Source organism: Gastrolobium bilobum, unplaced genomic scaffold (assembly GCF_033153095.1).
Source record: "Gastrolobium bilobum isolate Gb01-03AN ecotype WA unplaced genomic scaffold, APGP_CSIRO_Gbil_v1 utg46271, whole genome shotgun sequence".
Taxonomy (NCBI): Eukaryota; Viridiplantae; Streptophyta; class Magnoliopsida; order Fabales; family Fabaceae; genus Gastrolobium; species Gastrolobium bilobum.
This window is the reverse complement of record NW_026898571.1, coordinates 49,176-74,233: the sequence shown is the minus strand read 5'-3', so window position 1 is coordinate 74,233 and position 25,058 is coordinate 49,176. Positions and strand designations below refer to the sequence as shown.

At 41.1% G+C, this 25,058-nt stretch overlaps 1 long non-coding RNA gene across 1 annotated transcript; it reads right to left on the bottom strand.

Annotated features, from left to right (window-relative positions):
• Window positions 1-16,394: 16,394 nt before the first annotated feature.
• On the bottom strand, window positions 16,395-19,304 carry LOC133317451 (uncharacterized). Its single transcript, XR_009752321.1, has 3 exons — window positions 18,549-19,304; window positions 17,343-17,414; window positions 16,395-16,643 (listed from the first exon to the last, which is right to left on the bottom strand). It is a non-coding gene; the product is annotated as an uncharacterized LOC133317451 (long non-coding RNA).
• Window positions 19,305-25,058: the final 5,754 nt, after the last annotated feature.

Genomic DNA, 25,058 nt, shown 5'->3' with positions numbered 1-25,058 from the left:
ACTGTTCGTACAGAAGACTATTGGGGGTTAGCGGACCCTAGATTGATGAAGTTGAACTTCTATTTTAATTGAACTAAGTGAGAATCAAGTGTTTAAGGGCTTGTGGCTTTGTTTGAAGCCTTAAGACGTAAAACGTAAAAGGAAAAACGTAGTCTTTATGTTTATGCTTTTGAGCTTTGTTGTTGATATGCTTGCTGGTCCTACATCAGATTGTGATCTGCTGTGTTTTGGGATTTGAGCTTTGATTGGACTCTTGGCATTGGATTGAGAGATTCCAAGGTAAGCTTTCCTGTCCTCGGATTAGTCTGTTGTTTGTTCCTCCGACCTCCATGGGAGGGTGGTTTATATGCATGGTATGCTTTTATGAAAGATGAAATATGCATTGATATATGCCTGAGATGTATTAAGTTAATTGTTGACTACTTGCACAATCAGACAGCGACTCTGGTGTGTAAGACATGTAGTCTTTGAAAGTGATGTTGTCACTTACACGATCAGACAGCGACTCTGGTGTGTAAGACATGTAGTGTATGAAAGTGATGTTGTCACTTACACGATCAGACAACGACTCTGGTGTGTAAGGCATAAGACTGCGACTCTTATGTTAGATGGGTCGCAGACGTGCATAACCCCTATCCTATTCCCTGGCCAGTCGAACCGCATTTACATACATCACATGATTATTGAGTTATAGTATTTAGCTCGTTGAGCAAGAGATTATACTGTCATGATATATATTCCTTAACATGAACATGCATTGAAATTACTGCTTTTGAACTTATAATATACTTGTAAGTGAGCTTGGGGAGGAAGAGTCCTTGAGGACCCCTTGTCTTACTGAGATTTCTTTTTAGAGATCTCACCCCACGTTTGGGGCACATATTTCAGGTTCAGGTAATGCTGGGGTTGAGACCTCAAACGGCAGGAGTCCGGAGCTTAGTTGATTTATATGTTGTTATGCTGACATGGTTGGATGCTGGATATATCTGCTGATGTTATGATTTTAGCTTGATTTTATTATGTTGCTATTGTTGAGACTTCTGTTGTTGGGCCTTGTTGCCTTATTTGGTGAGCATGGGGATTGTCCATGCCACATTGGATTATGTTATTGATTAGTTTTGGGTTGTATAAACTATTAGGGTTGTCCGGCTTACGTGTAGTAGTGCCCGTGACTAGAGACTCAGTTAATGATCTTAATTATGTTATGAGGTTATTTCAGTATAGATGTTTGTCTTTTGCATTTACATACAGGCAATGTTTTGGAAATGAATTAAGTAATTCAACTTGGTAATGATAATGACGTCATAAATGAAAAGAAAAAGATATTCCGCAATTTTAATTAGCGCAGCTTAATACGATGATATGATAACATTACCGGATATATACGGGGTGTTACATTTTATTGTATCAGAGCAATGGTTCAAGGGAAAAGCCTGTATGTATTGTAATAACTAGGATGCTTGGTTGTGTCTTGTATTGTGTGTTTGCTCCATTGAGTGTTATTATGATGATGCACATGTGGACACATTGTGTGGGCCTGATCAACTCATGATTTGTGTAACTTGTGCAGAGTGATGGTAATAACCCGGAGAATCCGCGAGACTGTTGATGGTCAACCCGACCCAATCCTGACTACATTAGCTGAGATGCAGGAGGCCACTAGATTGGCCGACGTGGCAATGATGGACGCTGCTAGAGAAGCGCACCAGAAAGCCACAAAGGATGCTCTTGAGGCGAACCGGCTGGCGAACATGACCATGTTGAGGGTCATATTGGAGGAGATGAGGGCGAGTCCTGCTGTTGGTCAGTTCCCTCCGCCACCACCTCCACCGTGTCCACCTAGTCTTCATGGCGAGAGCTAGAGCCATGTTGAGGGCACAAGTCAACGTACTGGGGTGATGGAACCCTATGTGGAGCCTACTAAAGACCGTGATGTGATTGATCGCCGGCTTAATGCTTTTCGCAAGCATAAGCCACCTTCCTTTGATGGGTCTTATGATCCTATTGCTGCGGCGAGATGGCTTCAGGTGTAACACCCTGTGTATACCTGGTAATGTTATCATACTATCGTATTAAGCTGCGCTTAATTAAAAATTGCGGAATATCTTTTTCCTTTCAATTATGACGTCATTATACTTAGCCAAGTTGATTACTTAATCATTTTCATAAAATATCGCTTGTATGTAAATTGCAAAAAACATCAAACTGAAATACCTCAATATAAAATATAAAGTGAGTATCTAAGTCACGGCATTACCTCACGTAATCCGGACAATATCCTGATACATTAATACAACTCTAATTAAAACAAGACATAACAAGTCTACATGGCATAGACAATCCCCATGCTCACCAAATCAACAGCATAAACGACAGAGTCTCAACAAGATAACCCAAAATCATAACATGAAACTAAAAGCATAAAAGCAGCAAGCATATCCAGCATCCAACATGACAGCATATAATATCATCAATATCTAACTCAGCTCCGGCCTCTTGCCGCCTGGGGCCTCAACCCCCACATTACCTGATCCTGAAATAAGCATTCCTAAAACGTGAGGTGAGATCTCTAAACTAGAAATCTCAGTAACACAAGGGGTCCTCAAGGATCTTCCACCCCAAGCTCACTTACATGTGCAATATAAGTTCTAAAAGCATTTATATCAATATAAGTTCCAAAACTATGCAGTGCAACAGATACTCATGACATGTGTGTTTAAACTATTCTACTGGCCAGAGAAATGCAGGAATACGTCTATACCTACATGTAGTACAAGGAACACCGCTTGCACCTCACCCACAGCCTCACCATATCGTATGTACTACATACTCAGGCTTACCGTATAGGAGGAACACCACATGCATATCACAAAGGCACTAGCATATAACAGCTCAATAGCATTTCCAAAACATCAAAAGCATGTAACACATCATGCATATAACCATGCCCCCAAGGGACATGGTGGAACCACAACATGGCTAAACCGAGGACACGAAAGCTTACCTTGCAAGCCCACTATCCAATGCCAAGAGTCCTCACAGCTCAAGTCCAACACACAGCAGATCACAATCTGATTTAGGACGAGCAAGTATATCAACATACATAGCTCAAAAGCATTAACATAAAGGCTACGTTCTCCTTTTATGATTTACGTCTTAAGGCTTCCAACAAAGCCACAAGCCCTTAATCACATGATTCTGACTTAGTTCATTAATTACAGAAGTTCAACTTCATCAATCCAGGGTCCACAAACCCCCTAATAGCCTACTGTACACACGACACAGCTACTGTTCTACGAAATTCCAGAATATGCGGATATTCCTCGGGACATATCCGGATATCTCACTGTACATATTGGGATATCCAGATCCCCATATCCGTATATCAATATCCGGATATCCTGATCCCCATATCCGGATATCCAATATCTAGATATTTCACGATCAGATATCCGGATATTTCGCGACAGAATGCAGTTTCTGCATTTCGCAAAGATATCCTTCCAAGGTTCCATTTTTAACACTTAAACACGTTAAAGCATGCATTTTTATATTGTTTAAGGGTCATACCATTGTTAGTTACTTGTTTAACTCCTCAAACATGCCAAGACACCTCTTTTACTCATCAAAACACATGATCAAGGTTGGTACAACTTACCAAAGTCCAAAACAGAGGAAGAAAGGCTCTTGGAGCTCTCAAATCTGCCTCCAAGGTTCAGACTTCCAAAGAATACGAAAATGGTGCTTAAGACTTGGTTTATTTTCACAAAGGTGGACACTTGGAGCTTCAACCACCAAGACCAAGGCTCCAACACTACAACCCACCAACACAGCCCCCTCTCAAGAACAACACAGCCACCAAAACTCAGAAACAAAGCCTCATACTCACTCCCAATCACACACCCAAGTGTTTACTCCACAAAAGAGAAGAAGAATCGAAAGAAAAGGTCACAAACCCTCACAATGGTGAAGAGACCATGAAGCAAGGCTCAAGGCTGGTCAGCCACTCTCAATTCTCACGTAGGAAATATAGTTACCTAGGGTTTTGAGCCTAACATGAGTATATATAGTCACTTAACCAATTAACACACAGTATTAACTTTAATTTCTACGCTTAGAATTTTAATCCCAAACTCAGGATTCTTAACCTACTCAATTTTACAAGAATTTTCATATTTTTATTATATTTTTTGGAGCACCTTTCCGGTACGCGCTTTTCATAGCCAGTATCAGTTTCTGGCACCAGTTCTCATTATTTTGACTTGAAACTCGTTTTACAAGTCCTATAAATTATTCTAGGAATTTACATGCACTTATTATAATATTCCGGGATCCTTTTTCGGTACGCATTTATACCGACTAGCAGAACCGGTATCTGCACTTTTCTTTCGAAAAGCGACTTTCAGCATTCTTAATCACTTATCATAATTATTAAAGCCTCTTAATAATTATTAGGGTCAATTATGGAATCATTTCCTAATTTAACATAATTAATTACTTAATTTCTTTAATTAACGGTGCAGGTTCTTACATTCACCCCACTTTTTAGGATTTTGTCCTCAAAATCAGAAAACATACCTGCCTCGAAACTCGAAGTATTGCCGGAGAAGCTCGTCCTCACGCTCCCAAGTACACTCCTTAGGAGTTCTTCCGGTCCATTGCACTTCGACCATCGGAATGATCTTGCTCCTCAGCTGCTTCTCGCCACGATCGAGAATCTTGAGTAGTCCGACGAGAGTCTTTAGGTTCTCCCGAACCTCCACATCATCAGGTTGCACCACGTGCGACGGATCTGCCATGTACTTTCGAAGCTGAGACACGTGAAACACGTCGTGGATGTTGGCCAAGTTCGGAGGCAAGGCAAGCCGGTAGGCAACTGGTCCTACTTTACCAATGATCTGGTATGGCCCAATATATCGCGGGCTCAGCTTCCTCACTTCGAGTGCCCGACCAACACCGGTGACAGGTGAAAGTCTCACAAACACGTGCTCACCCTCACTGAACTCCAATGGACGATGCTTGGCATCATAGTAGCTCTTCTGGCGATTCTGCGCCTGCTTCAACTTTTCACGGATCAACTGGATCTGCTGGGTGGTATCTTGGACAAAGTATAAGCCAAAAACCTCCTTGTCCCCAACCTCAGACCAACAAGTAGGAGTCCGACACCTCCTACCATACAATGCTTCGTAGGGCGCCATGCCCAGGCTAGCATGAAAGCTGTTGTTGTACGAAAATTCAACCAACGGAAGGTACCTATCCCATGCCGAGCCCTGCTCCAACGTGCAAGCTCGCAACATGTCCTCCAAGGTCTGGATGGTCCTCTCAGTCTGTCCATCAGTCTGAGGGTGATAGGCGGTACTCAATCTCAACTGCGTACCAAAAGCCTCCTGCAGTGTCTCCCAGAACCGAGATGTGAACTTCGGGTCCCTATCACTGATGATACTCTCGGGCACCCCGTGAAACCTCACAATCTCGCGAACATAAAACTTGGCCAACTGCTCTGTAGTGAAGCTCACCTTCACTGGAAGAAAATGGGCAGACTTCGTCAGTCCGTCCACAATGACCCAGATAGAGTCACAACCCGCAATCCCACCACGAAGTCTATGGAAATACCTTCCCACTTCCACTGTGGTGCTTCAAGAGGTTGAAGTTCATCAGACGGCCTCTGATGTTCAATCTTCACCTTCTGGCAAACCAAACACTTGGACACAAAGACAACAACATCTTTCTTCATGCCCGGCCACCAGAAGTTCTTCTTCAGGTCTTAATACATCTTAGTAGCACCAGGATGGATAGAAAACTGACCCTTATGGCCCTCTGCCATAACCTCTTCGGTCAACGGACCTCGAGGAACCACGATCCTCTGCTAAAACAAAAGAAGTCCATCATCATTCCAAGACACACTGTCTTGGTTCTTCACATAATCCAGACACTCTCTCTGAACTTGTGCCTCTTTGATCTTTTCTAACAGCTCATTCACAACATCTGCCGCTTCCAGCTCGAGAAGTACACCCTCATGCGGAGCAATCACTGCCAAGTTTCAGAACTTCTCAATCACATCAAAGTTACCAAGTAACAAACTGGATGAGCTCCCGGGTTTCCGGCTCAAAGCATCAGTTACCGCATTGGCCTTGCCAGGATGGTACTTCAACTCAAAGTCGTAATCCTTTATGAACTCCATCCATCTTATCTGCCTCATGTTCAGCTCTTTCTGGTCGAAAAGATACTTCAAACTCTTGTGATCACTGAACACCACGAACTTTAAACCAAAAAGATAATGCCTCCAAATCTTGAAAGCAAACAAAATCGCAGCCAACTCCAAGTAATGAGTAGGGTAGTTCTCCTCATGAGGTTTCAGTTTCCTCGAAGCATAGGCAATCACTTTGCCCAACTGCATCAACACACAACCTAGCCTCTTCCCGGAGGCGTCGGTGTAAAGCTCAATCTTGAGCGCAGGATCATAAAGGACAAACACAGGAGCAGTAGTCAGTCTCTCCTTCAACTCCTGAAAGCATTCCTCACACTCGTGAGTCCACAAAAATGGAGTCTCCTTCCGGGTAAGATGGGTCAGTGGCAGAACCATAATGGAGAATCCCTTAATGAACCTACGATAGTAACATGCCAAACCCAGAAAGCTCCTCACTTCCGTAACTGTCTTGGGTCTCTCCCAATCCAGTACGGCCTCGATCTTGTTCGGATCCACTGCAACTCCTTCAGCAGAAATTACATGCCTAAGAAACTTCACAGACTTGAGCCAAAACTCACATTTAGAAGGCTTCGCATACAACTTCTTCTCTTTCAGCACTTGCAGAACATCCTCAGATGCTCCACATGCTCCTCCTCCGTCTTGGAGTAAATCAAAATATCGTCAATGAAGACGATCACAAACTGATCCAAGTACGACTGGAAAATCCGGTTCATGTAATCCATGAACACAGCAGGGGCATTGGTGAGTCTAAACGGAATCACCAAATACTCAAAGTGACCGTATCTCGAACGAAATGCGGTCTTAGGGACATCCTCCGGCTTCACCCGAATCTGATGGTATCCGGGCCGGAGATCAATCTTACAATAAACGCAACCACCCCTGAGCTGATCCAACAGATCGTCAATCCGAGGGAGAGGATACTTGTTCTTGATCGTCACCTTGTTCAGCTGCCTGTAGTCGGTGCACAATCTCATTTTTCCGTCCTTCTTCTTCACAAAGATGACCGGTGCTCCCCAAGGAGACACACTCGGTCGAATGAAGTCTTTTGCTGAAAGATCTTCAATATGCTTCTTCAGCTCTGCCAGCTCCGGTGGCGACATCCGGTATGGAGCTAATGAAATAGGCCCCACACCAGACAACAGATCAATGGAGAACTCTATCTCCCTCTGTGGCGGAAACTCAGGAATCTCCTCAGGAAACACCTCGAGGAATTCCCTCACCACAGGAATGCCAGTGATATCCTCCTGTGTCCCACTCACCAAACCTCCCAACATGACATATCCAAATGCCCCAGCTCTCAAGGCTCTCCTAGCCTGCAGCAAAGAAATGTACGGCGAGGAACTGGCTGTGGAACCACATGGAGACATCACTACACGCTTGGCACAACAATCAATCAATGCACAGTTCCTGGTCAACCAATCAATGCCCAGAATAATTTCCATGTTAGCCATCTGTAGGTGGAAGGGGAACCATCTGTAGCGGCACTGCCTGAACTGCAGCCGCTCTCGCTGTCGCCGACGGACAATCTCTGGAGAAGTGGCCCTCCTTGCCACACTGAAAACAAATCAACTGACCGATAGAACACGGTCCAAAATGAGTCTTCCTGCATCCCGAACACCTGGGAGCAGCAGGTCTCGCTGCACTCCCCTAAGCAGAAGTCCTCTTGAACTGATTTGGTGTTTGCCGAGTTGCCATCTGCTTTCCTTTGCCCTTGTTCCCAAACTTCCTGTCTCTCCAAGAAGTGGAACTACCAGCTACCTTCGTCGTCGTCTCAGCTACCTTGGCCCTCTTGGCCTTACTCGTGCTGTAGAAATCTTCGATATTACGACACTGCTGAACCAGTGTCCCAAAGTCTCTCGAAGCAGAACCAGCAAGGTAACCAGCAATATCCTCACTAAGTTCTCTGCGGAACTTAGCAGCCAAGAATGTAGGGGTAGGCCTCGCCATCCTGAAGTGTGAAAACTTCACCAGTTCATTGAACTTGGCCAGGTACTCGTCAACAGACAACGAGCCCTGAACCAACCTGTCAAACTCCCCTTGCTTCCTCTCCTGTGCATTGATGGGACGCAAATTCGTTCCCATCTAAGCCCATTTTGATGGAAAAATACCATACGTTCCCTCATCGGATGAGCAACTTCAGCATGAAAATCACTTGTTTTACACATTTGTGACAAAAACACAGTGGGGGAACAGATGGTAACGTATTCCTTTAAAATATATTAAAAGGGGAACGGACTAAGACGCATTTAATGCACCTGCTCCATTCATTTAATGCCTCTGTATACTTTGCAGGTGACGTAGGGTTAAAGACTTCTAAAAAGCAAGGCAGTGCACCAACTGAGCAGCTGAAAACGTGAAGAGTATAGAATCAAGAGTTCTCATTGGCTAAAAACGAAAACAAGGCATGGGCAAGTCTGCATACTACGACTAATCATCACCAAACCTTGTTCCATCCAGCAATTTGCGCAGCTTCCATACTCTGCTGCCACCGTCCCGTCCCCTCATTCAAGCAACTTGCTCCAAAGGATTTACAAGCATGCCACTCTCCTTCCATCTATAAATAGGACCACCCTCATACAAAAACATCATCGAATCCTGGAGGGTTTGCAGTCTGAAAGGAAGAGATCACTTAGTAGTAGTTAGTAACTTAGTTTAATTTTAAGTTGTAACTGTAGTTAAGTGACAACCATCAAGACTCCTCACGAGCAAATACCCATCTTTCTCCATTTTCTGTTTCTTTTTGTAAACTGTCTTTTAAATTAATATAAGTGTTTTTCTCTTCGTTCCAATCGTTATCTCTTGACTGAATCTCGGGTCTATGTGATCTCAGTTGAGAATAATTATGTTTAAACTATCAGCCATGAGCTGAACTATTTGTGGAATGGGTAAACTGTGAAACTCTTAAAGAACTATTTTCAAAACTCTTGACCGAAGCTTTTTGTATTTCTTTGGCTGAGTAAGCTATATTCATTGTGAGCCAATGGAAATTGGGTACATACTGAGAAAGGAACTTCCATAAGGAAGGGATTTCAGACAGCTTAGCCATTGGGGGAAGGTAGATGTCATGGCAAAAACGCTACTGGTCACCTTAGGAATAAGGGGCCAACTCATCCATTTTAAGGTTCTGAACTAAGTACCTGTTGGACTCAAGGGAGCCATAGGAATATGGAAACTTGTGAGCCATCTAGACCATGAGTTGAGGAATCAGAGTTGGCAGGCAAAAAAACAAGGACAAAGCCAAAAGGTGCTAAGTCTTGAGCAGAGAAAACAACCCCTTTAAAAGTGAAGCAGTGAATCTGTTCCTTCTGTTAAACTGTTTTAACCACCACCCTGTTGTCTCTTGATTATAGTTATTTCTGTTTTAGTAATTTTATTTTATTTTATTTAGTACTTATAAAAACTCCAATAATTGTTATCTCACCTTCTTCTAAACAGGAAGGATCACATACATAACGCAGCGAGCAACTGTTTGCCATCAGGTTGAACCTACTGTTCCTGAGGAACGTTGTCAAGACAGTATAGAATGTTTTACCAGACAGTTCATTTTCTAACTTTTCTTCTCGTTTTTACTCTTTATAAACAGTGATAAAACAATAATTAGCACTCTATCCTCGTGGAAACGATAATTTGGGCATTAATACTCCCTTTATTATTTGATGCGTGCACTTGCGCACTTGGGTTGGAACTGAGGGACGAATCTGTGTTCTGCAAGAACAGAAGAACGTCCGCTATCAGAACTTATATTTTTCCACCATCAGCAAATCACCCAACATGCATCGTACGGGAAGTACTGACCCAGAAAACATTCCTCGAAGAACAGCCACGTCATCACACGGCCCTGCATCTCGTAGACATGAGAAGTGTTTGTCCACCACTTATGGGCATCGCCCTCCAGCATATAAGTAGCGAACATCAACTTCTGCGGATCTGAACACTGCATGGTCTGAAAGATCTTGTCTAGCGCCTGAAGCCATCTTGCAGCAGCAATGGGATCATAAGACCCATCAAAAGTAGGTGGCTTATGCTTACGGAAAGCATTCAGTCGGCGATCAATCGTATCTCTGTCCTCAGCGGGCTCCACAAAGGGTTCCATCACCCCAACATCAAGCGTAGCACTACCAATATGACTCAGGGTCTCATCTTGAACACTGGGTGGAGGCGGCGGTGGTGGCGGTGGAGGCGGAGGCGGAGGCGGTGGAAACTGACCAACAGCTGGACCAGCTCTCATCTCCTCCAACATGGCTCTCATCAAGGTCATGTTCGCCAACCGATTTGCCTCAAGAGCATCCTTCGTGGCCTTCTGGTTCGCTTCTCTAGCAGCGTCCATCATTGCCACGTTGGCCAATCTAGTGGCCTCCTGCATCTCAGCCAATGTAGTCAGGATCGGATCGGGTTGATCCTCAGCAGTCTCACGTGTTGTCCTAGATCCTACCATGACTCTGCACAAGTTACACAAATTATGAGTTGATCAGGCCCACGCAATGTGGTCACATATGCATCGTCATAATAACAACCAACGGAGCAAACACACAAGACAGACACAACCAAACATCTTAATCATTGCAATACATACAGGCTTTTCCCTTGAACCGTTGCTCTGATACCACTTGTATCGCCCGACCGCTTCAAGAATCAATGACTATCCCCATATACTAACACGAGACTTTTCAGTGTGCTTTTTCCTCACTCGCACAGTTCCCGGGAAAACTTCCCAAGAGGTCACCCATTCCAGAATTGCTCCAAGTCGAGCACGCTTAACTGTGGAGTTCTTCCGATCCGGGCTACCAAAAAGCAGATGCATCTTGTTAGTATAGGTAGTGCCAATTAATTCTTATAAGCTATCCCAAACTGTGCAGTCTCATTCTTGCACAGTCTTTAGAATCCCTCTCTTTCGGGTGTCGATTCGATTCATTCATGCATGTAACCCCCCGCTGGAAGCCTGTCAGGAGCCGCTCCTTGTCCTTGTCTCTTTGCACCGGCGATCACTCCCTGCCCTCGTCAGCGCTTGGGATGTTACATGCCCACCAGCTTTCGCCTGGTTCATCCTCGAACCACACCGTACTAGATGAGAGGCCCTGCTCTGATACCATAAAATGTAACACCCCGTGTATACCCGGTAATGTTATCATACTATCGTATTAAGCTGCGCTTAATTAAAAATTGCGGAATATCTTTTTCCTTTCAATTGTGACATCATTATACTTAGCCAAGTTGATTACTTAATCATTTTCATAAAATATCGCCTGTATGTAAATTGCAATAAACATCTAACTGAAATACCTCAATATAAAATATAAAGTAAGTATCTAAGTCACGGCATTACCTCACGTAATCCGGACAATATCCTGATACATTAATACAACTCTAATTAAAACAAGACATGACAAGTCTACGTGGCATGGACAATCCCCATGCTTACCAAATCAACAGCATAAACGACAGAGTCTCAACAAGATAACCCAAAATCATAACATGAAGCTAAAAGCATAAAAGCAGCAAGCATATCCAGCATCCAACATGACAGCATATAATATCATCAATATCTAACTCAGCTCCGGTCTCCTGCCGCCTGGGGCCTCAACCCCCATATTACCTGATCCCGAAATAAGCATTCCCCAAACATGTGGTGAGATCTCTAAACTAGAAATCTCAGTAAGACAAGGGGTCCTCAAGGATCTTCCACCCCAAGCTCACTTACATGTGCAATATAAGTTCTAAAAGCATTTATATCAATATAAGTTCCAAAACTATGCAGTGCAACAGATATTCATGACATGTGTGTTTAAACTATTCTACTGGCCAGAGAAATGTAGGAATACGTCTATACCTACATGTAGTACAAGGAACACGCTTGCACCTCACCCACAGCCTCACCATATCGTATGTACTACATACTCAGGCTTACCGTATAAGTGGAACACCACATGCATATCACAAAGGCACTAGCATATAACAGCTCAATAGCATTTCCAAAACATCAAAAGCATGTAACACAGCATGCATATATAACCATGCTCCCAAGGGATATGGTAGAACCACAACATGGCTAAACCGAGGACACGAAAGCTTACCTTGCAAGATCACTATCCAATGCCAAGAGTCCTCACAGCTCAAGTCCAACCCACAGCAGATCACAATCTGATTTGGGACGAGCAAGTGTATCAACATACATAGCTCAAAAGCATTAACATAAATGCTACGTTCTCCTTTTATGATTTACGTCTTAAGGCTTCCAACAAAGCCATAAGCCCTTAATCACATGATTCTGACTTAGTTCATTAATTACAGAAGTTCAACTTCATCAATCCAGGGTCCACAAACCCCCCAATAGCCTACTGTACACACAGCACAGCTACTGTTCTACGAAATTTCAGAATATGCGGATATTCCTCGGGGCATATCCGGATATCTCACTGTACATATCGGGATATCAATATCCGGATATCCAGATCCCCATATCCGGATATCAATATCCGGATATCCTGATCCCCATATCCAAATATCCAATATCCAGAGATTTCACGATCAGATATCCGGATATTTCGCGACAGAATGCAGTTTCTGCATTTCGCGAAGATATCCTTCCAAGGTTCTATTTTTAACACTTACACACGTTAAAGCATGCATTTTTATACTGTTTAAGGGTCATACCACTGTTAGTTACTTGTTTAACTCCTCAAACATGCCAAGACACCTCTTTTACTCATCAAAACACATGATCAAGGTTGGTACAACTTAACAAAGTCCAAAAAAGAGGAAGAAAGGCTCTTGGAGCTCTCAAATCTGCCTCCAAGGTTCAGACTTTCAAAGAATACGAAAATGGTGCTCAAGACTTGGTTTATCTTCACAAAGGTGGACACTTGGAGCTTCAACCACCAAGACCAAGGCTCCAACACTACAACCCACCAACACAGCCCCCTCTCAAGCACAACACAGCCACCAAAACTCAGAAACAAAGCCTCATACTCACTCCCAATCACACACCCAAGTGTTTACTCCATAAAAGAGAAGAAGAATTGGAAGAAAAGGTCACAAACCCTCACAATGGTGAAAAGACCATGAAGCAAGGCTCAAGGCTGGTCAGCCACTCTCAATTCTCACGTAGGAAATATAGTTACCTAGGGTTTTGAGCTTAACATGAGTATATATAGTCACTTAACCAATTAACACGCAGTATTAACTTTAATTGCTACGCTTAGCATTTTAATACCAAACTCAGGATTCTTAACCTACTCAATTTTACAAGAATTTTCATATTTTTAATATATTTTACGGAGCACCTTTCCTGTACGCGATTTTCATAGCCAGTATCAGTTTCCGGCACCAGTTCTCATTATTTTGACTTGAGACTCGTTTTAAAAGTCCTATAAATTATTCTAGGAATTATCATGCACTTATTATAATTTTCTGGGATACTTTTTCGGTACGCATTTATACCGACTCGCAGAACCGCTATCTGCACTTTTCTTTCGAAAAGCGATTTCAGCATTCTTAATCACTTATCATAATTATTAAAGCCTCTTAATAAATATTAGGGTCAATTATGGAATCATTTCCTAATTTAACATAATTAATTACTTAATTTCCATAATTAACGGTGCGGGTTCTTACATCAGGCGCTGGACAAGATTTTCCGTGTGATGCAGTGTACTGATCCACAGAAGCTGATGTTCGCCACATATATGTTGAAGGGCGATGTCCTTGAGTGGTGGATGAACACCTCTTATGCTTTTGAGGTGCAGGGTCATGTTATGACATGGTCATTTTTCGAGGATTGCTTTATGGGTCGATACTTCCCCTATGATGCGCAAGAGAGGAAGCAGGGAGAATTCAACAGGTTGGTGCAGGGCTCGTTGTCTGTTGATGAGTACCTGGCCAAGTTCAATGAGCTGGTTAAGTTCGCTCACTTTCGGATGGAGAGACCAACTCCGATCTTCTTGGCTGCTAAGTTTCGCAGGGGACTTAATGAGGATATTGCTGGTTACCTCGCTGGTTCTGCTTTGAGAGACTTTGGGACACTGGTGCAGCAGTGTCGGGACATCGAGTACTTCTGCAACTCGAGTAAGGCCAAGAGGGCCAAGATTGCTGAAAAGAAGGGAACGAGCAGTTCCACTTCTTGGAAAGACAGAAAGTTTGCTGGAAAGGGCAAAGGAAAACAATTTGCGGCTAGGCAGGCGCCTGGTCAGTTTAAGAGGACCTCTACACAGCAGGGAGGTTTTGCTAGACCTTCCTCCACTCCTTTATGTACGGGATGCGGAAAGGAGCATATGGGACTTTGTGCTACTGGGGAGCTGATATGCTTCAAGTGTGGAAAAGGTGGCCACATGGCCAATGATTGTTATACTGCTGTGGCTGGAGCTGCGGCGGTTCAGGCGGCCCCTCTTCGGATGATTCCTGCTCCACCTGCTGTGGCACCTGCTGTGGCACCGACCACTGGACGTGTGTACACATTGGATCGCCAGCAGTCGGACCAAGCTCCGAACCTTGTCTGAGGTACTGTTACCTTTGGTGCATCATTTGTTGATGTTTTATTTGACTCCGGGGCTATGATTCATTATTGCAACCCCGATTGCTGTGGGGCGTGAGTTGCCCATGTTTGTGCATTCTCCACCGTTGCGGGTGATTACTGCCACCGGAGAAAAGTGTGATACTACCACTGTACATCGAGATGCCGTGTTTCAGTGGGATGACCGTGAGTTCTCGGTAGATCGAATGGGATTACCGATGGCTAAGTTTGAAATTCGCAGCATGTTTAACATCGAGCTGCAAAGATCATTAAATGATGGTCTCAAACATATTATTGTCTCGGCTTGCAGATCGAACATCGAACATCTTCCAAAAATGGTTATTTCACCAATGTTACTATATAAGTGTCCTAATGATGGTCAATTCACTAGAAGTGAATACAAATCCATTTAAACCAAAAGAAAATAACGAGAAATGATTAGGACGTGAAACTCCTAATCTTAAATGTCATAGGAACATTATTTTTCTCTTCTGAGGAGCAAGAACAATATTTTTTTCAGGGAATGATCATGCTGATAACTTGTTATAAAATAAAGGAGATGAATGAGGGAGAAAGAGAAGAGAGAATACAAAGAGAGGTAGGGTAGAACTCTTATTCACATTCAGCTCAGATATCTGATACAAACAATGTTAATATATAAAACTACAACGAATGAAGGAGTAATACTCCATTGGTGTGGTGGTTACAGAATAATGAATAGAAGATAATTGCACTATTAGTGCCAACGGTGAGATAACAGTAATATGATTTAAGTCACCCATAATTGCATAACTATAACATGATTTAAATCATCCATATTTTACAACAAAATAAGAAATATAGTGGCAACAAAAATAATTCCAAAAATTGTATCTTTTCTAAATCGTTCAAATAATAAAATAAATCTTTCAAAATGCTTAACTCTAAAAAATAAATATGTAACACCCTCCCTTGTATATCCAAGAGAGTTGTTTGCTAAGCGGATTAGAGTTCTGAATGTCATTACTTGAGTGCTAAAAATTCATTTTAGTTGCTAATTAAAAACTTGCGTCGAAATCCAGTTGTTCATAAAAATCAGAGTGTCAATTTTAAAAATACATAGCTTGCTGAATTTTCTAACTTTCCTGACAGACCTTGCTGTCTTGAAAAATTCGTATAAAATCAATTTCAACGATTCAAAAAAATATTCTTTGTAATATAGAAACTAGACATCTGGGGCTTCGCGTGCATATAAATTATACGCGAATCGAAGGAGAATAGCCCCTTGAAACAGAACTCGTAAAGTACTCAAAAACTCCAGTGTATTTTTCTAAAAACCTCCTGACTTGTAAAAATCATAATAAATCGGGGTTTCAGAATTCCATTGTAAGGTTTATATAATCTGAAAGTACACAACTGGGGCTTTACATCCATATAAAATATACCTCAATCGGAGGCCAGTAGCCCCAGAACAACAACTCGCAAAGTGCTCACAAAAATAGTTCAAAAATCCGAATTTTAAAATACAGCAGAATTATTTTCGCAAACTAAATACCAAACATATACATATCATGCTACGCTTCTTTTTCAAAACAGGATATACATCCTATCATGTAATTCTTCAAAAGATCTCACACTATTACTCAATTAAATCATGTCCAACGCATAGAAAGTAAAGCATAACATAAGTTGGATATCGGAACGGCGATAACATCATGCATGATTCTTAGGATATTTTCATAAACATAATTACATAGTTCAGCAATGCTTCATCAAATTTTCAGAATTCAATTCCCAAAACAAGTTTACTAATCTTCATAACATCTTATTGCATGTAATCTTTCAGCATCTAATCCAATAGAAACAGAACTAACAACAGTAATCCTCAAACAGCAGAGCATCAACCAAGTACTTCCAATGACATGCTTTATCAAATATTTCTTTATCTTCCTGCAATTTATAAAAATGCAGCCCCCGAAAGGGTGAGAGAAATCCCAGTAGTGCGGCAATAAAACCATTACAGCAACAATATTAGACTAGGTACAAAATTCCAAAACAGTCGCATCAACATTTAATTTTTCCGGGCAGATGCTAACATATAATCATAGTGCGTATATAACGCCAAAATACTAATCAAGATGCGTATATAACGCCAAAGAGTACGTTCATAGCACCGTCGTGCACGTACTAACAAGTACAGTGGAGATCCCACAGTGGCTCCTCAAGAGGGTTCCAACTGCAACCTATGCGGACTGAAGCCAAGTGTCCCATACCCTGGTACCGTAGGGATGCCTATATGATGCGTGCTCAAACGTATGCTTATATTTATTATATACTTCAATCTCCAAGATGAATGCATAATGTGGTATGCAATGGCATGCTTGACACACACACAAATAGACACAGTTGAAACATGAAGTGCATATGCATGACTAGATCATAATCATATTAGCATATATCTCTTGCATATTTAATACCAAGCTGCCGAATCACAAATACTTCCATAGGCAGAATTTTCCATCAAGACAAGTCCAAGACACATTTCATATAACATATAACAGAATACTAATCAGAGGCACATGTGAGCATCAGTTCAAAATTCTATACGCTAGCTAATAGTCACAGTAGGTTTTACCACCAAACACATACCTGACCCTTTAGCTTTCTAATCAAACATTCCAAATGTCATCAAACATTCCAAGTATCTAGGACCTTGCGCACCTAGACAAACATATACACCAAATCAGAATTTATTACATTCATTCCTTTATATTACATAGCTTTTCCATTCCCCTAAATCTTTGGTTCCCCAACGGTTTCAAGATTCTTAAATTAAACTAGTATACTGACTTAAGGTTGCATTACCATATGTTCTCAAGTGACATAATCCAAGTAAATTACACATGCATACTCGGTATACCGTTATAATTAGATGCTAAGATTTTTGTTTTACATTTCTTACCCATTACTCGCAATTTCCATTCTCCTTAGTACTAGATTTATACTCGAATTTCGATGTTCCTAACTAAGCACATTTTCTGACTTGAGAGTACATTACCCAAGGTTATTAAGTGACAACACCCAAAGTTTTCTTTACAAGCAGATTCAATTTTGCTTAATAGTTAGGTGCCACAATTTCCTCATTCACATGTCATCATTTACCAAGACTAGGTTACGCCCAAAAGACATAAAGCAGGTTGTTTATATAAGTTGTCATTATTTTATACAATGTTTAACCAAACATAAGTTCAATTGCTAGCAAACACCAAGTCCCTAGGTGACTTATACACTCTGTTTCGGTTTTGACCAGTATTCATATACACAAAATCAATTTATTTTCAAAGCATCCCCTATGAGGCTTACGGTGGAGGAACAAGGTCATAAGTAAGCTATACATGCAGTTTCAACACAAGCAAAAATTAGCCAAATCCTATATATATAAGAATCGGTTTATCAACATCAAGATGGCTATGTTTTTAAACCTTAACAATTCAGTTTTTTAAGTTTGTCCACTTCAATAATCAAGGTTCGGTGGCTGTACAGCAAGCAAAATGGCAGGATTTAGAGAAGGACAATGGCACAAATAAAATGCCCTCCTAGTCTGCATGTATTGACCAAACTATTAAGGAGCAGTTAATGGTTAAATTTTTTATTTACTTTCACTTGAGGCATACGGTTCTATGGCAGTGCAAGGGCAAGAGTAGGGAACAATTGGACACAATAGAATTCTCTTAAATTTGCAAGCATAAGCCGATTAAAATACTAAGAGAGGAATGACCAAAAAAGTGCATCTTTTTATAACACACCCACAACCGAACAATTAGGATTAGAGGAGACTTAAAGTTTGGCTTGTACCTTCTTCCACGCAACCATGTTTCTCCTAAATTAAATGCAGAAAATAGTCACCGAATTTTGGAGCATCATCATCGCCCCTCAACATGCCAAAGAGTCAAAACAGAAATAAGACAAGGATCAGTTCCCTCAAACAGCTCATGCGCTGAAACCAAAACAGAGAGGGTAGGAGAAAGATCACTTATTCTTGCAAGTCGTGAGGGTACAGGTCAGAATTGAAAGATGAAGATCTGCCTTGCAAGATGTTTTCAGCCACATGCAGTAAAAAAGGGAGACTCCACTAAGATTTAACCACAGGAATGCAAGGAAAGAAGCTTGATCAGAACCTATTTAGTGAGGAGGAACAAGAAGACAACAAATCTTACTTCACCTCCTCAAGATGAATCCTTCAGCCGAACAAAGGTGAGGGAGAGAGGGCTCATGTGTAACCTCTTTTGTTGCTGCATACAAAGCCGAACAGAGAGAGGAAGGTGTTGAACTTAGATGGTAATCTCCTTCTTGGCTGTGACACGGCAGAACTAAGAAAGAATGCAAAAGAATGTGTTTTTATTCTCTTCCTCTGAGCTCACGGTTCATAAGAAAAATAGGAGAGAAATTATGTAAGCTTTGATTCATCCTCTAGGATTTACGACTTGGAGAAGGAAATTTAGGGGCTGAGTTAAGTTCAAAGGAAATAGGAAGAAGGAGGCAGTGTTTTTCTCCTTCATCAGCGCATAAAGAGGGGATGTGTGGATCAAATTCTGATTCAAGAATGCAAGCAAAAGAAAAAGGACCAAATAATAATAATACAGTCTTTGCCCTCATTGGGCGCTGGGAAGGTGATGGCTTTCAATGACTAATAAGATTTCATACAAGGGAATTTCTCCCTTCCTATTGGGTGCAAGGGCGGCTAGGGCATATTCTTTGGATAATTACCAAAAGTAATTAGAGTTTTCTTTAAGATGAGTTTAAGTTTAACTAAAAGGATCCAACTTATTATTTTCTAATGGCATTACTTACTGTAATTTATTAATTATCCTTTCATGTGCCTACTAAGTATTATATAAAATTTTCATAGGTTATATTAGTTAGGAAAATTATTTGAATTGCATTTGTAAGTGAATATATATATATATATATATATATATATATATATATATATATATATATATATCACTTACAAATGCAATTCAAATAATTTTCTTAACTTAAATAATTTTCACTCTAATCATAAGTTTAATTCGAATTTTAAACATGCTACACACCCCTAATTGTAAGTTATGTAATTTCTTAATTTCGCGATATGTTACAAAATATATCATAATTTTCATAATATCATCCAAACCATTTATCAAATATCGGCAAATAAATAATTAAGAAAAACAAATCACGTATCTCTGTTTTATGCCACCTCTTTTCTGAAAACCTTTAAGTTTCAAATATTCACCCCGTTCAATTATCAATCATTGTGTAACAAAATTATAATTTAGATCATAATTAATTAGAAAAGCAATAATAATTTATATTAAAAAATAATTATAAAATTAAGTATAGTTTGGAATAGAATAGTCCCCACTATTTATTAATTCAGGGATATTTTATGCTGATTAAATTGGACTTGGGAATAATCTCCAATTAATACATTACTTGACGTCTAACATGATACTACTATTTCCAAAGCCAATTATATCCTTTTCATAGCCGCTAGCTAAAGTTAAGATAAACTATTATTATTATTAGCTAGTCTGAAGGGTTTAAGTTCTCAAGAATTAGAGAGAAGGAGAGAAAAAGAGAAAGAAAAGGGTTTCTCCAAATTTTCTGAATATCTTCTTACGCCCCCCCATTGGGCTATTTAATACGGTTTGCTCTCAGCAATGTTCATTACATGGAAATTAACAGTCTACTTAAGAAAAATAAAGAAAATGGGTCCACTAAGTACGGTGATTGTCTTTTAATCCGATTGAGCCTCTGTCCACTAAGTCACGGGTTGGGGTTGCAACATAGTCTATATTAAAAATACTACCCTTGTTATCAAAAAAAAAAAAAATACTACTCTCGTATGATAGGAGATTAGTATCACATGTCATATTCACAAAATATTTGGGTCAACAACTCATTTATTTTAAAAAAGTGGATTTATATGTTTTGTGTCTATGACATGATCAGATACTAGTCTCCTCTGACATGAGACTAATAATTTTCATAAAATATTTACCTAAAATTATTCTTCAATCATGCCTACCACAAACCTTGATTAATTGCTTCAACAAAGGAATAAACTCTCTCTTGTTGCCTCCTTAGGACCAATTGTCTTCCTAAGAAAAGTAACGGCTAGAGTGAACCTCGGTGGGTTGGAATGCTCCACCCTTGACAGCAGCTCCATCGTTGTGGATCCAATGTATTAGGTACCACCATGCTTTCCCTCTCATAATTTACTTTTATTTTCTATCTTCATTTTCTTGAATATATTTTCCATCCTAGATTATGAACGCCAAATTCGAATGCAACTGTACTTATCCCTCGTGGTATACTATAGAAGGTCATAAAGAAGAAAGTCTAACACCTCAAGTAGAGACAACCCTTCGAGGCTCCTAAAGGGGGGAAATTACTTTCGTCTGAGTTCTTGCTTTCCCACAAGGTGTTGCTTTGGGCATCAAGCAACCCTCCACGAATGAAAACCCCGTCGAGATGCTCGAAGATCAACCAATTTTTGGTTTTTGATGAAATGACCCAGTAATTAGAGGGAGCCATCAAGGTTCCATCAATAGCTATAGAGATAGCATTGTTGCTACATTCCCTACCTTGTGGCACGTATAAATTAAAGCAGGGTTAGAAGAGGCACAAGCTTTGTCCGAAGCACTAAGGAATGTCGTGGTGGAATCGGTCTTCTTGTCAGGTTTGGCTCCAAAGTCGACCATATTGTACATTGCTAGTTCAACCATGGCTGATTTTGTCAGAGAGATACAAAAGATATAAAAATAATTAATTAAGTTTCATTTAATATCTTAAGATTTTGGATTGAAGTGGTTCTTAACATGGTATCAGAGTTGGAGTGATCTTGCTGTCACGGTTCGATCTTCTCCATCATGATTTAATTAATAATTAATTAAGTCTTGTATAGTTTTTTAGCATAGATAAGGGAGTCTGTGCATTATCCATCCTTCAAGCCCAAAGGGCTCTTGTATGAGGAGTGTGTTAAAGAGATATAAAATTATTAAAGTAGTCTCACCCAACACCTTAAGATTTGTAGCCTCACCCAACGCGTTAAAGTTTTGGATTGAAGTGGCGCTTATCATGGTATCAGAGCTGGAGTGACCTTGGTGTTACGGATTCCATCCTCACCGCCCTCATTTAATTAATAATTAATTAAGTCTTGTGTAGTTTCTTAGCATGTGGGCCTCTACAATATTATCTACCCTTCATGCCCAAAGGGCTCTTGTATGAGGGGTTGTGTTAAAAAGATATAAAATCATTAATGTAGCCTCACCCAATGCCTTAAAATTTTGTCTTGAAGTGACGCTTATTATGGTATCAAAACTAGAGTGACCAAAAGGTCATGAGTTCAATCCTCACAAAAATGAAATTAAGAAAAGCACAAGGTATACCAAAAAATGGGTTTGTGTCATATCCACGCTTCAAGCCCAAAGGGCTCTTGTGAGAGAGTTTGTGATAAAGAAATACAAAAGATACAAAATAATTAATTAAGTCTCATATAATGTCTTAAGATTTTGGGTTGAAGTGGTTCTCTACATACATGATATCAGAGTTGGAGTGACTAAGAGGTCATGAGTTCAATCCTTATCGCCCCCACTTTTAGGTAGAATTAAGAAAAGCATAAGGTAAATTAAAAAATGGGCTGGAGGTGAGAGCATGTGTTCGATCCTCCCGAGTACCATATTTGGGAGGGGTTTAAAGTCTTAATCCTGAATCCGCTCCGAACAAAATAGCCTCACACAGAGAATACTTGTGGTTTAAAGTTTGGGGTGGTAGTTCAGTTGGCGCTAGGGAACTGAGCAGGTGGGGGTGAGGGTATGTGCTCGATCTTTCCCATTATTGTGTTTGTGAGGAGTCTAAAACCTTAATCTCGGAACCTGTCCCGAATCGTGCTAGTCGCGAAGCAATGAACCGATTGAAATATTAAAAAAAATAGGTTGGAAGATGCACATGCACAAGGGGTGAAAAAGGTTGGTGGAATTTTATAAATGAATGGATACAACCTGTACAATATACGAACACTGAATTTCTTGTATTCGAATATAGTTTAAAAAATAGAAAAATATTTCTGTAGTTACTGCAAATAAATTGTCTGTATTTATTCCGAAAACGACGTCGTTTTGGGATTGAAATATTAAAAAATTATAATTATAAAGACTATAATACTCTAAAATAAATTAAAATTACAAAATACCATGATTTCCGTCCCAAAACAATGTCGTATTAGACTTATTGCAAATAACTTATCTGCAGTAACTGCAGAAAAAACGAACTCTTAAAAAAGAAAAAAAATCTAAATATCAAATTTCAGGTATTTGAATATTTCCTTAAAAATGTGGATTATTACTAGTCAGACTTGAAATAACTTCTTTCAATTTTGATTCATAACAATAGGCTTTCTTAAGTAATGTAACTCTTGAGTGAACGAAAAGATAAAATCGAGAGAATTTTTCCCGCATAACATCAACTACTTTGATAAGCTTAGAAGTTGTTCGTTTCCACAACGTAGAGACCTGTTTAATAATTTTGCTTGGCTGTCCTATTTTTGGAACTGTTATTGTTCCGGATGGCCCAAGCACTGGTACAGCCCAGCTGGCCAGGCCGCTGCGTCTGGCGATGTCAGCACTGGGCATAGGGTAGTTTCCCTTTATGGTGCCTGTGGCTGGCGCCTTTGGTGGTTAGGTCCCGAGATGGGACATTTCGGTCCTCCTCACCAACCCACACCATTTTCCCTATAAATAGCCCCCATGGGCACAACTTAAAGGATCTTATGTATCGTTATATTGCTCATTTACTTCGAGTCCTATTGTTTACTGCACTTACTTATTGTCTTGCCATTGCTTGACATAATACCTCTTAGCCTGGTCTGTACCTAAGCTAAAGGTATCTCCCATACAGTGACTCATCCCTAAAGGGAACATAGTGGGCTTATAGATCCCAACGTTATATTGCGACAAGAAGAATTCGCTTACGAACTCGCACGACATGAGATTACTGACTTAGAAGAAGTCAAGAAAAAAGCGCAAGAATTTATGAGAATTGAAGAATACAAAGGGAGTCGAGCTGGTGACTCCCACAATCAAGAAAAGGCGGTCAACAAGGGAAAGAATCACACTGATGAAAGTAGAAAAGGATACCAAGCATCCACCAGTTCCACTCGTCCTTCAGGGCGAGACACATCAGAACGACGATCACACAGTGTCTTACGAACCGACTACAAAGAGGATCCCAAAAGTAGCCAACGGTCCCAGCAGCCAAGCAAAGAGGTCACAGCATACTGCAAGTTTCATCGCAGTGATGGCCACAACACGAAGGAAAGCAGGCGCCTCAAGGACGAGATTGAGGGACTCATCAAAGGCGGTACCCAGAAGCAAGGAGGAGATAGTGCCTGCTCTTCCAAATCGGGTGGGCGATACCGTGACCGAAGCAAGTCGCCAGAAAGGAGGAGAACCAATCAATCCAGCACTCGGTCCCGCCGGGGACGAGACAACAGAGAAGACTCACCTCAAAGAACCAGAACACAGGCGAGCCCGAGCCGCAGAGGAAGGCACGTGGAAGAAGAAGAAGACTCTGCTGCCATCAAACATGGAGTAATTAACATGATCTCTGGCGGTTTAAACGGCGGGGGCGAAACACCCAACGCCAGAAAGAAGCATTTAAAACAATGCCTGACGGTTGCAGGAAAGGTGATCAGCAAAGGAAAAGGCGACTCTGGTCCAGCCAGGCCCAACATAGTTTGGGATAGCAGCGAGTTGGGCGACATCCTCCCAGGACATGACGACCCGCTTGTCATCCAAGCAATAATCGCCAATTATGGCGTTAAACGTGTATTTGTTGATCACGGCAGCTCGACCGGTATTTTATTCTTGCCCTGTTTCAAAGCGCTGGGATTCACGATTAGTGATTTAACTCCTATCGCAGGTGAACTTTCAAGTTTTAATGCTACCACCACCAAGCCATTGGGAGTGATAAACTTGTGTCTCTCCCTTGGAACGCCGCCAACATCACGGTCTGCAGACATCCAATTCCTAGTGCTGGACACACCATCCGCTTATAACGCCATCCTAGGTAGAAGAATGTTCGCCGCCTTTGAGGCGAGCGTCTCGCACCCCCACCTGGCAATGAAGTTCATAGCCAGAGACAATAACATCGCCACTGTGCGAGGAGATCAAATTGTCGCCCGAAGTTGTTACAACATTTCTTTAAGGCCAATGACAAAGGTTACCTTCAAGGGAGAAGTGGCACCCCAGCAGAAGGCGACCTCCCCAGTTGAAGGAAGTCCTAGCGTAATGGGGAAAGAACACAGCCAGTGCTTCTTAG